Here is a 12,224-nt window from a genome sequence, read left to right as displayed (position 1 = left end):
TGTTCTTTTTTCGTCCTCGCTTTGGACGCCTGTGAAACTTAATTTAAAAATGTTTCTTTTGCTGTGCATAGCCTGCTCAGGTTCAGCCTCTCCTTAGTCAGAAGAACCCTGTGCTGGGCTGTAAATCTCCCTTAGTAGTGGGTTTCCTGTGGTGCTGGCATAAGAAGTTGGCAGTATAATCTATTGCTATATATCTTTTCCCCTACTTAGCAGTATGAAGAACTGCCTGGAGGGTAACTGTGGCTATGGCTTCATTCTCATGGTTTGTGGGGGTTCCAGAGGCATGCTGGTATCTGTTGTCCCACGCTGGGCCATTTCAGTGTACAGAATGTGGTGGGGCAGGCACTTCCGCATGTGGCGTGAATCTCAGGTTTCAAGGGGGCGGAGCTACCGCAGGCCACCGGGCTGGGTTGCTTAGCAACCGGAGGATGCTGCAGCATAATTGGTGGTCAACGCAGGTCATAGGTGGCTCTTTTAAATGCTCCCCTCCCTGGTTCTCATCTGCTGCCAAGAGATCAGCTTCTTCAGTCTCTCTTGCTTCTGCTCTGCCAGGTGAGTCCTGGTGGATAGCTCTATGTAAGCTATATTGCTGGCTGCCGTGGCATCTCATTTGGGACTGTTTTGTTTCAGGTCTTCCTAATTTTACTGTCTGCCTCTAGCACTGAAGAAATGCATGCAAAGGTTTTTGATTTTTTAATTCTAATGTATTTAATTTTTTTTCATACTAAAAGAGCATTTTCCCACCTCTTCATAGAGAGAAGAGCCTGGCATGGGATAAACGCCCACAAAAAGGGGCTAAATTGTCACACCATTCTCAGAAAAGGGAGAAGTGCTCAAAGCGTGACAGATCTGATCAGATGAGTTGTCTGCAGTGGGATAAACTTCCGGCAGAACGGCACTCCAAGTCACCGTCACCTGTACCTCACTGTAGTCACTCAAATCCAAGCCAGGAGGTGCAATTTGGGACGCAAGCACAGGCAAAGGTCCTCATCCTCTTCTAGAGCCTCCTTGCCAGCAAGGGAAGGAGAGAAAACCTGTTGGGCATGTGAGGCTGATGCATTACCAGGGAAGTTGGTATGCTCTTCTTGCTTGAAGGCTGCCTGGGACAATGCGGCAAATGTGGCGTCAAGTAAAATCTTACATTACAGCAGCAGCCAAAGAAGGAATGAAAACAGTGTCCAAAAATTCAGCTCATCCTGCACCTTCATCGGTGTCAGAAGATTCAGAGCCCGGAACATCGGTCCGCTTCAATTCTAATGAGGAGGAAGACTCTGGTTCTTCAGAGTCAGATCTTGTACCAGAGACTCATGCCTTTGATTTTTCCTTAATTCCTTCCTAAATCAAAACAGTGAAAATGCTATGAAGTAGAAAGAGGAGGCCTCGCCTCCTAAGAAGCAGCATAAATATTATCCGGATTTGAAAAAGTCTATTCCTTCCTTCCCTCTTATTTTTGAAATTCAAGAATTAATGGAAGATGAATGGACAAGTCCATAGAACCGCAGTGGACTTTCTGGCAGAGGCAGCTGTGGACCAAGTCATGATGATGGCTAAACGAATGGCTTATTCGGTAACGTCTTGTCGAGGGTTATGGTTAAAATGGTAACATGTGTTAACATGACATTCACAATATTCATAAAGACAATGTAATTAGCCATCAATATTAGCAATATCTATAAATTATTTATCTTACTGTATATAATCTTGATCTTGTACAGAGTTATTCATCATTTTAGCCGCCACCATCTTCACTGTGGTCTTCTGCATCTGAATCTATTTGTATTTTCACCCACAGTTCATCCTTGTTTGCGCACTAGGAACAAAATATTCAAGCATCTTCTCTTGTGGAGGAAGCATTGCGTGATGTCATGGCTGACGTCTACAAAAAGGAAATGACGCAGCCCCGACATAACCAATTAATTTTTTAATGAGGGATGATACGGCACAAGCACCTTACACCTCACCACTGCAATTATATCGCTAACTAGGAAAGGAAGCAGGTAGTGTCAAAATTACTAATGGCAATTGTTTTTTAATAACCATATACAAATTTAAATGCAAAGTGATATTTTTGAGTATACGACCGCTTTAAACCATTAGTCGGTCTACAATGCTCCAAACACAGCCTTTACTCTGTTTCTTGCTACGGAAAACTATTGTTCGGCAATACATTAGAATCAGCAATTCAGCGTGTCTCTGACAGCAAATCAGGTCTGATTCTGCAGTAGAGAAGAAGGCTGCGTCAGTCTTTTGGTCCTTCCAAAAGGTCCAAAGAAGGGTTCAGAGAAGCTACTGCGTATCAGCCTGGTAGTCTGTTCTTCAGACAATGGAAAGGTGCTGGTCTATCTTTCCCGAAGGCTGTCAAGCCCAAGGCCAAATAGGCAGCAAAAACCCAAGACAAGCTCTTCTGAAGGTGTCTCCACCCAGGACTCTCAGGTGGGAGCGAGGCTGTCTAATTTCGGAAGGGTCTGGGCAGATGAGGTACAAGATGCCTGGATCCTAAACATAGTTCAAACAGGGTATTGGTTGGAGTTCGAAACAGACCACCTCAATCTTTTTTTGTGGATACTCAGGTTTCATTTTGTCCAAAGATGAAGAAATGTTTACTAGCATACTTAAAGGAATTGTTAAAAGCACAGGTGATTCTGCCAGTTCTGAAACACGAACAGGGGAAAGGCGTGTTTCCCTTTGTTCTTGGTTGCAAAAAGGGAGCTGTTGGACCTAAAGGTCCTAAATTCCTTTATGAAGGTTCCACTAACAAACTATAATTTCCGTAGTCAAGAAAGGCGATTGGATGGCTTGTTTGATTTACAAGATGCCTATCTACAACGTGCCCATAGATGCAGCTCACCAGTGCTTCCTTTGCTTTGCAATAGAAGGCTTGCATTTTCAGTTTTGAGGTCTGCCATTCGAAATCTGTGTGGCACCCAGAGCATATTAAAAAGGTTTTGTCAGCCGTCATAGTGGACTTTAGAGTCAAAGGCATACAGATATTCCACTCCCTGGACGACATTCTGCTACTAGCTCCATCGATGCCTCTCCTACAAGAACATTGGGTGATAACCTGCAAGACTACCAGCCACTTTGGTTGGCTGATCAATTACCAGAACAGTCAGATGCAGCTGACACAGATTTTGGAATATCTAGGAGTCCAATTCAGTACGATTCAGGGCCATGTATTTCTACCCCACAGTAATATTCAGGAAATTCAGAGCAAGACGAAGATTGTAATGTCCAAATTGGGCCAGATGGCTGAGAAGGAGGTTTCAATACTATTTCCTCCACCAGTGGGATCGCCACTCATTAGTTCAGAAGGTCAGCATGCCAGTTCCAATAAGACTTTCACTTTCCTGGTGGAGAGTTGGTCAAAATCTGTCTCGTGGAGTACCACACAAAGCTCCGGGGCCAGTAGTCCTAACGGCAGATGCCAACCTTTCATGTTAGGGGGTTCACTGTTTGGGCCAGCATGTTCAAGGTTGGTGGAAGGCAGTCCCAGAGAAGAATTCAAATCTTTTGGAATTGGAGGCCATTCAGCAAGCTCTATTAGCATTCCAGCCAATGTTACAAGAGCAAGCAGTCAAGGTTCTCTCAGACAACAGAACCACAGTGGCTTACATGACCAGGCATGGTGGCACCAGGAGTCTGACACTTCTCAGGGTAGCTTGCCAGATCTTCCTGTGGGCCGAAAATAATGTATTTTCTATTACAGCTGCTTATCTACCAGGGTCCGAGAATGTGTCAGCAGATTGCCTGAGCCACAAATTCATAGATCAAAACAAATGGGGTCTCAATCTCAAGTATTTAGAAAAGATATTCAGAGTCTGGGGAATGACAGCTATAGATCTCATGGCAACAGAGAAGAATTTCCAGCTTCCTCGCTACTTCTCTTGTTTTTGGCATCCGCAAGCCCTACGCCAAGATGCTCTCTCCAAGCCATGGAATTTTCCTCTAGTCTATGTATTTCCTTCGCACCCATTGATTCTCAAAGTCTTGTTGAAAACCTGTCGGGAGAAGGTAGCGGCAATAGCAGTGCTACCCTTCTGGCCCAGGAGGCCATGGTTTTCGTTGGTGTGGAGGATGAAATGCCAGCCAATTCACTACCTCCTTGTCAAGATCTTCTACAGCAGAACGGGCTCTATCTACCCAGAGAAACTGAAATTAATGGTGTGGAGATCTTTAAAACATGTGGATCTGTCGCATCCGGTAATAGGTACCTTGTTGCAGGCATGTAAGAAAACTACTAATGCTACCTATCACAGGATTTGGAAGGCTTTTGTACAGTTCTCCACAGAGAGGAATTGGGATTTGATGTCTCCGTCGGTTTCTCATATTTTCTCATATATTAGAGTTCCGTCAAGATGGTCTTGATAAGGGCTTGGCCTACAATTCCTTCTGCCCTCTCAGCTATGTCTAACAGGAGATGGGCTTTGGATTCTCCAATGAAATCTTTTTTCCCCAAATGGGACATGCCCTTGGTATTGAGAGCCTTGTTAGCCCCATCCATTTGATCCAGTTTCATCATGTTCTCTGTTTCATCTGACGTTAAGGACTATTTTTTAGGACCGCAATTGCTTCAGAAAGTAGAAAGTCCGAGTTGTGCGCTCTCTCAGGCAAAGAGCCATATTGCCTAATTTTTCAAGACAGAGTGGTACTCAGGCCTGTGCTGAGTTTTCTTCCAAAGGTGGCAACTTCGTTTCATATGAAATGGGAATCAATTCTTCTGGAATTTCTGGAAGGCAGATCAGAAGATGAATGGTCAAGGTTGGATTTGGTTTACTCTTTATCAATCTACCTGGATCAAACTAAAGATTTTGAAAACAAGATAAACTTTTTGTCTTCCCCAGTGGTCCAAAAAAGGCACGGCAATTCCTCCAAGAGTTGTTTAATTTTGGATTGTCAAGGCTATCCAGGTGGCATACAAAGTTCTGGGTTTTCCACCACCCTTGGAAGTCAAAGTGCATTCTACAAGAGGCATGGCAGCTTCCTGGGCAGCATATGCTAAGATTTTGGCAGAGGTAGTCTGCAGAGTATCAAGCTGAAGCGCTCCTAATACCTGTGGCTCTTCCGTTGGTGGAGGCTTTCCGATATACTGTTATTATAGCAGCTGTCGGCCATTAAAATATTTTGCAGTATTACATTTTCAGTTTGGTTGTTTCTGGCTAAATTAATCTCTTGCCCTCCCTTTTATATAGGTTATTGCTTGCTATGGCCCATGGTAGGCTGACATGAGGAGGTTCAGGAATAAGGAAAATAGTTTTCTTTACTCAGTGTAATTTTCCTTTCCTGGATCCTCCTCATGTCAGCTGGGGACTCCCACCCAAATTCAGTTGCGAGGTGGGCATTTTTGAACACTGACTGAGGCAGACAGCTGCCCTTTATGGGCTAGGAAAGAGGTTGTCCTTGAGGGGTCAGAGGGGTGGAATTGAGCCATGACTGAGCTAGGCTGACATGAGGGGGATCAAGGAAAGGACAATTACGGTAAAGAAAAAGGAGAAGTATGAGAATGCAAAAATAGGTAGTACATGCTACCCTAGTTTTTGCAGAATAGTATTTTTAAGATCCCAGAATCAGACTCCAATGGTTCTTTCTCAGTTCAAAAGTTTCCAGGGGATGGAAGGATCTCCACAATCCAGCCCCTCCTTCACTGCCTCCCTCTGGAGGACATGTGGGTGTGTTTGGTGAAGAGGTGCACACTCAGACTGCTATCTGGAACGAGCACGTTCTTCACATGCCTCTGTTTCAATGGCAGAATGTCCCCAGCTAAAACCAGGAAGCAAAGACAGTGTGATACAAACAGTGAAATTCTCACCTTTCCTTGGCTGTTATCTGCAAACTCTCTCCTCTGAGAGACTCCAACACCTCTCTCCTGGGCTTCCTGTGTCCTCCGAATTCCCTCCCCCCTCACTCATTCAAAGTCTGCATCAGCGTCTCCCCCAGTCGATGGGGGGGGGGGGGAGAGTCATTTCTCATGTCCAAAAATGAACACAGGTACGTTCTTTACACACAGCACTGTGTTATATCAGAAGAGGAGACATGGTGAGGAGCATAGTGACCTGTGCTGCCCTGTGTCTGTTCTCTGAAATGTATACAGTGCTATGTGTAGAGAGCATACCTGCGTACTGTACATTGGAGGGGAGACTGACAACCACGATATGTCCCCAGAGTCTCCTTTATTGTGCATACAGATCATCCCTCTGTCACTGTACTCCTATACAACATGTAATGACAGTACGGCATGTGATGTCTCTGTACGGCATGCAATGGCACTGTACAGCATGTGATGGCTCTGTATGGCATGTGATGGCACTGTACGGCATATGATGGCACTGTAAGGCATTTGATCCATTTACAATGAAGGGAACATTATTGCTATAGGGGTACTAGGTAACACACCAATTATGGGGAGCAAAACTCTGTCCATGTCTGAGGAGCTCTGGTCTTCAGTATGAAAATACAAGTAGATGTGAATGGAAGGTTTCATTGTCTCATATAAAAATCCAGATAGCCAATAAAAGGATTCATTCACAATGTTATCTCTGATTTTATTTAATTTTACTATACCAGTAATGTATGGAATGCCTGTGTGCTGTCACATCCATATGTTACATAGTTGCATAGTTACATAGTTAGTCAGATTTAAAAAAGACACAAATCCATCCAGTTCAACCACAAAATAATATAAAAAAAATAATATAAAAAAATTAATAATAATATGTGTATTCTGCTTTACAAATTGATTGTTTTCACTCTGGTAGATAGTGTTGTGTATGTACAGTATCTCACAGAAGTGAGTACACCCCTCACATTTTTGTAAGCATTTTATTATATATTTCATGTGACAACACTGAAGAAATGACACTTTGCTGCAATGTAAAGTAGTGATTGTACAGCTTGTATAACAGTGTAGATTTGCTGTCCCCTCAAAATAACTCAACACACAGCCATTAATGTCTAAACCACTGGCAACAAAAGTGAGTACACCCCTGTGAGTACACAAGTGAAAATGTCCAAATTGGGCCCAAAGTGTCAATATTTTGTGTGGCCACCATTATTTTCCAACACCGCTTTAACACTTTTGGTCATGGAGTTCACTCAAGCATCACAGGTTGCCACTGGAGTCCTCTTCCACTCCTCCCTGATGACATCACAGAGCTGGTGGATGTTAGAGACCTTGCGCTCCTTCACCTTCCATTTTAGGATGCCCCACAGATGCTCTATAGGGTTTAGAGCTGGAGACATGCTTGGCTAGTCCATCACCTTTACCCTCAGATTCTTTAGCAAGGCAGTGGTCGTCTTGGAGGTGTGTTTGGGGTCATTATCATGTTGGAAAATTGTCCTGCAGCCCAGTCTCGGAAGGGAGGGGATCATGCTCTGCTTCAGTATGTCACAGTACATGTTGGCATTCATGGTTCCCTCAATGAACTGTAGCTCCCCAGTGCCAGCAGCACTCATGCAGCCCCAGACCATGACACTCCCACCACCATGCTTGACTGCAGGCAAGGCACACTTTGTACTCCTCACCTGGTTGCCGCCACACGCTTGACACCATCTGAACCAAATACGTTTATCTTGGTCTCATCAGACCACAGGACATGGTTCCAGTAAACCATGTCCTTAGTCTGCTTGTCTTCAGCAAACTACTTGCAGGATTTCTTGTGTATCATCTTTAGAAGAGGGTTCCTTCTGAGATGACAGATGTCAGATCAGTTTAATGCAGTGTGCAGCGTATGGTCTGAGCACTAACAGGCTGACCCCCCCCCCCCCCCTACCCCTTCAACCTCTGCAGCAATGCTGGCAGCACTCATATGTCTATTTCCCAAAGACAATCTCTGGATAGGATGCAGATCACATGCACTCAACTTCTTTGGTCAACCATGGCAAAGTCTGTTCTGTTTGGATCCTGTCCTGTTAAACCGCTGTATGGTCTTGGCCACTGTGCTGCAGCTCAGTTTCAGGGTCTTGACAATCTTCTTATGGCCTAGGCCATCTTTACATAGACCAACAATTAATTTTTTCAGATACTCAGAGAGTTCTTTGCCATGAGGTGCCATGTTGAACTTCCAGTGACCAGTATGGTAGAGTGAGAGTGATAACACCAAATTTAACACACCTGCGAGCCTGAGACCTTGTAACACTAACAAATCACATGACACAGTGGAGGGAAAATGGCAGAATGGGACCAATTTGGACATTTTCACTTAGGTGTCTACTCACTTTTGTTGCCGGCGGTTTAGAGATTAATGGCTGTGTGTTGAGTTATTTTGAGGGGACAGCAAATTGACACTGTTATACAAGCTGTACACTCACTACTTTACATTGTAGCAGACTGACATTTCTTCAGTGTTGTCACATGAAAAGATATAACAAAATATTTACAAAAATGTGAGGGATGTATTCACTTTTGTGAGATACTGTAAATGTCCTCTACATATTACTATCTGTGACTTCTCCTACCTTAGTCCCTCACTGAAGTGCTCTTATCTCTACCGATTCTTTTGACCATTTAAACATGCTGCGGAAGAAGGGAGGGGGGAGGGAGGAGAGAGCGAAGGGAGGAGGGAGCAGCTACACTCTGAAGTCCCGGGAGCGAGCAGAGAGGACATCCATCAAGCAAAATAACAGGAAAGTGAGTGGATCCAGACTCAAGAGCCAGACCATTGTATTACACTGTATGAAAGTCTGTAGCCCCTCCCACAGCTATTTAGCTAATTTTAACAGAACTGGGGCACTTCTGAGAGGGCTGGGAAGATTTTTAGATATCAGCAGCTCACATAGAATAGATGTAAGCAAATAAAAAAAGGAAACCCATTCTTCTCTTTTAATCTATGAAGACGATTCTCCTAATGTGAAAAAGAGTCCTCTCCCCCATCTACTGAAACTTTGCAGAATTTGATTAATGATGAACTACGGTTATATAAACTCAGTTATGATCTCAGGAAAAAGCTACAGGCCTGCAGGTAGATGGCTTTCAAATACCACATACGCCCATTTCTCTGGATCCTGATCATCGCATGTAGCACACTTATTCTAATGATTTGTTTTTGTAATTCGTTTTCTGTGCCTGTTTAGAGGCTTTATTAAACCTGCAATTACCTGCTGTAAAGAGACATGAAAGACTAATATGATTGTTGTATTTACTACTAAATTTGTATACATCATTGAAAAAAAACCCACAATAAACATATCTTTAAAAAAATAGTCCATAAATGACAGAAACTGGATCAGCAGTTACATAGTAGGTAAAACATAGCAGTTCTATTCAAAAAACACAATGACCTAGTGGTCAATTAGTACTCCAATACATGTGCTAAAAAACATGCAATATATAAATTTTTTATTTTTTTTTGTTCCACAAAAGCAATATATAAATATTGAGTTAATAATATGTTGCAGATTACCAGTTCTTAGGTATGTGGTGACTGCAATTGTTCTTTTTTTTCTTTTTTACTTCTGCCAATGATTCTGCGAATAACACACTAGCCATCTTGTTTTGACAAACGTATGTATGCATGTTCCATACCTGGCCAGAACAAGTTCCATTTCAAGAAAACAATGCATTTTGTTGATGTAAGCAAGGTATGAGGTGAAGACATGGGTGTTGATGTAACAATAATTTTTTTTAAGACCTCAGAAACAAGATACCACCACAGAACCCCACCCTTCTCCTATGGTCTATAACATAGACTTTGTCCTGTACTCTTTAGAGCTAACCAAGACCAATGTAACTGAATTGTCATCCCAGCTCTCAAGATCAATAGGCGAGTTAAAAATAAAAATATCAAGCAGATATAACAAAATGCTTTCAATGCTATATCCAACAGAACTAAAAAGGGAGTAATTAACCAACGTTTTGTAAGAAATCGAATGCTTAGGAAACATTTCAAGACTATACCTTCTGATAGCGAATCCGCAGTATGTCACAATGTTCAAAATGAGACCACCGCCTTCAGATTTGAGTATTTAGCAGCAAAGTCTGCATTGGAGAGTCTGCAAGCAGAATCAGAGGGAATCAAACATTAACATGGTGGATAAAATATTTTACCCTGTTCAAAACAGAAATTACATTGTGGATTAGTTTCAGAATTTTGTGGAATCAGAATTGGTTAAATTGCAAGAATTGTGTCAACAAGACAATAATAGAAATAAAATTAATTTGACCAAGCATGAAACCACAGCTTTAAATGTCTTGGAAATGAGATCTGACATAGTGATTCGCCAGGCAGACAAGGGGGGTACTGTAGTAATCCTAGATACTGCTAGTTACAAACAGAAAGCACTCAGGCAGCTGGAAGATCACATCACATATCGCCCCCTCAGTTCTGATCCCACAGCAACTATACAACAAAAATTGTTACACTTATTGGATGAAGGTAAGGAGATGGGTGTTTTAGATAAGAAAACTGATTATCTCATGGTCACACATCCCATTACTCCAGTTTTTCACCATCTCCCCAAAGTGCATAAACAATGCATTCCAGTGAAAGGTCGCCCCATCGTTGCTGGCATAGGATCACTATTGGAGAGATTAGGAAAATGGGTTGATCAATCGCTTGTTGTCCATCTACCTGGGTTTATAAAGAACACTGGACATTTGTTAGCCCACATGCAGAAAATGTTTTGGTCCACAGAATGCATTTGGATCACCGTAGATGTTAGATCTCTGTATTCCTGCATTACTCACTCTCTAGCACTGTCAGACATTAAACATCATCTTTCATACTACAGTGGTTACAGTCCTAATGTACGTTTATTTGTAGAGCAGTAGAGTTCCTCCTGACACACAATTTCTTCATGTTTGATTAACAATACTACATTCAGAGTCAAGGTGCATCCATGGGGGCTAAATTTCCTCCCTCTTTGGTGAATCTTTACATGGGCTGGTGGGAAGAATCTATTGTATTTGCCCATGGTAACCCATTTAAAACCAACATCGCCTTGTATGGTCATTTCATTGATGACCTGATTGTAGTATGGCATGGATCGAGTGGTGACATAGGTGACTTTATGAAATATATTAATACCAACTCCCTAAACCTGGAGTTCACTTGTGTGCATCACTCGACCCAAATAGACTATTTGGATTTGACCTTGATGGAGTGTGACGGGGGTCCCTTTTGGGCACAGGTTGACCAAGAAAAGAATGAACCCTGAGAATATGATTGGATTACTTCAAATGGGAAAGTAATATTCATTAACAATATCTCTCAAGAAATATGAAGATTTTATCCCCTGGACACTGTGAAGTCTATATTAAAGAAAGGAAGGGGTTCCGGTGCTCCAGTTTTTGTAATGTCTTATTAGAATGGTGCAATACAAGCTTAAATGGCTCATTAAAATCAGTCACTATTTATTTGCAGGTGATACGGCAGCCATCCTCAGAGGGTGTCCATAACCTCAGTATACAAGCAAAAAAGACAGGAAGGGGGTTTTTGGAGGCACCAACTCCAGTAGTTCTATTACATAAATATATATTGTTTTTTTAACTTCCTGGTTTGCAGGTTCATAAAGTGGTGATGTCCATCAAAGGTTAAAAAATCCTGGAGTGTGTTGGGGATAGGGTGCAGGCTCTGCTGGCAGTCCTTTTACTGTAAGGATGTTAGTCCTGGTTATTTTAGCAGCTAGTCCCTGTTGTACATGGTGTGGGAAGCTTCACGCTAACCACCCTGGAACGCGGGGGAGGAAGTGATGTCAGCAGTGCTCAGCAAGCATCCAGACACAGAGTATAGAACATACAGGCTACGCGCTCGGGGCTCACAGCTCCTTCTACTGGCCTGTTTGCTCTCAGGAGGAGAGCAACTTAAATACAAGTGCAGGAACTCCAGCTGGGAATGTGGGCGGGAAGTCTACGGCTGTGGAACCATAACAGCCAGCAGACCCACATTTTTGAAAAAAGTGAAAAAAAAGGGGAATGAGAATTAAAAATCTTTTATTTAATACAAAAAATAAACTGAATGTGTTTTCATTCAACAATAACAAAAAAATGTAAAAAAATATATTTTGGAAACCAGATAAAATATTTGGGTTTAATAAAAAAAAAACCCTACTTCTATCATCTGCCAAAAATCCATAAGGACCAGTTCAATCCACCAGGCCATCCCATAGTGGCGGCTATGGAGAATATTGCCAGCGTTTTTTCCATGTATATAGACCGTTTCCTCCAACCCCTTGCTGAAAACCTCCCATCATACATCAAAGATAGCACATATCTACTGGATATGCGCTCCTTC

This window comes from Lithobates pipiens, unplaced genomic scaffold (genome assembly GCF_037356315.1).
Source record: "Lithobates pipiens isolate NorthernLeopardFrog02 unplaced genomic scaffold, aLitPip1_a1.2 Scaffold_25, whole genome shotgun sequence".
Classification (NCBI taxonomy): domain Eukaryota; kingdom Metazoa; phylum Chordata; class Amphibia; order Anura; family Ranidae; genus Lithobates; species Lithobates pipiens.
This window is presented reverse-complemented; position numbering follows the sequence as displayed.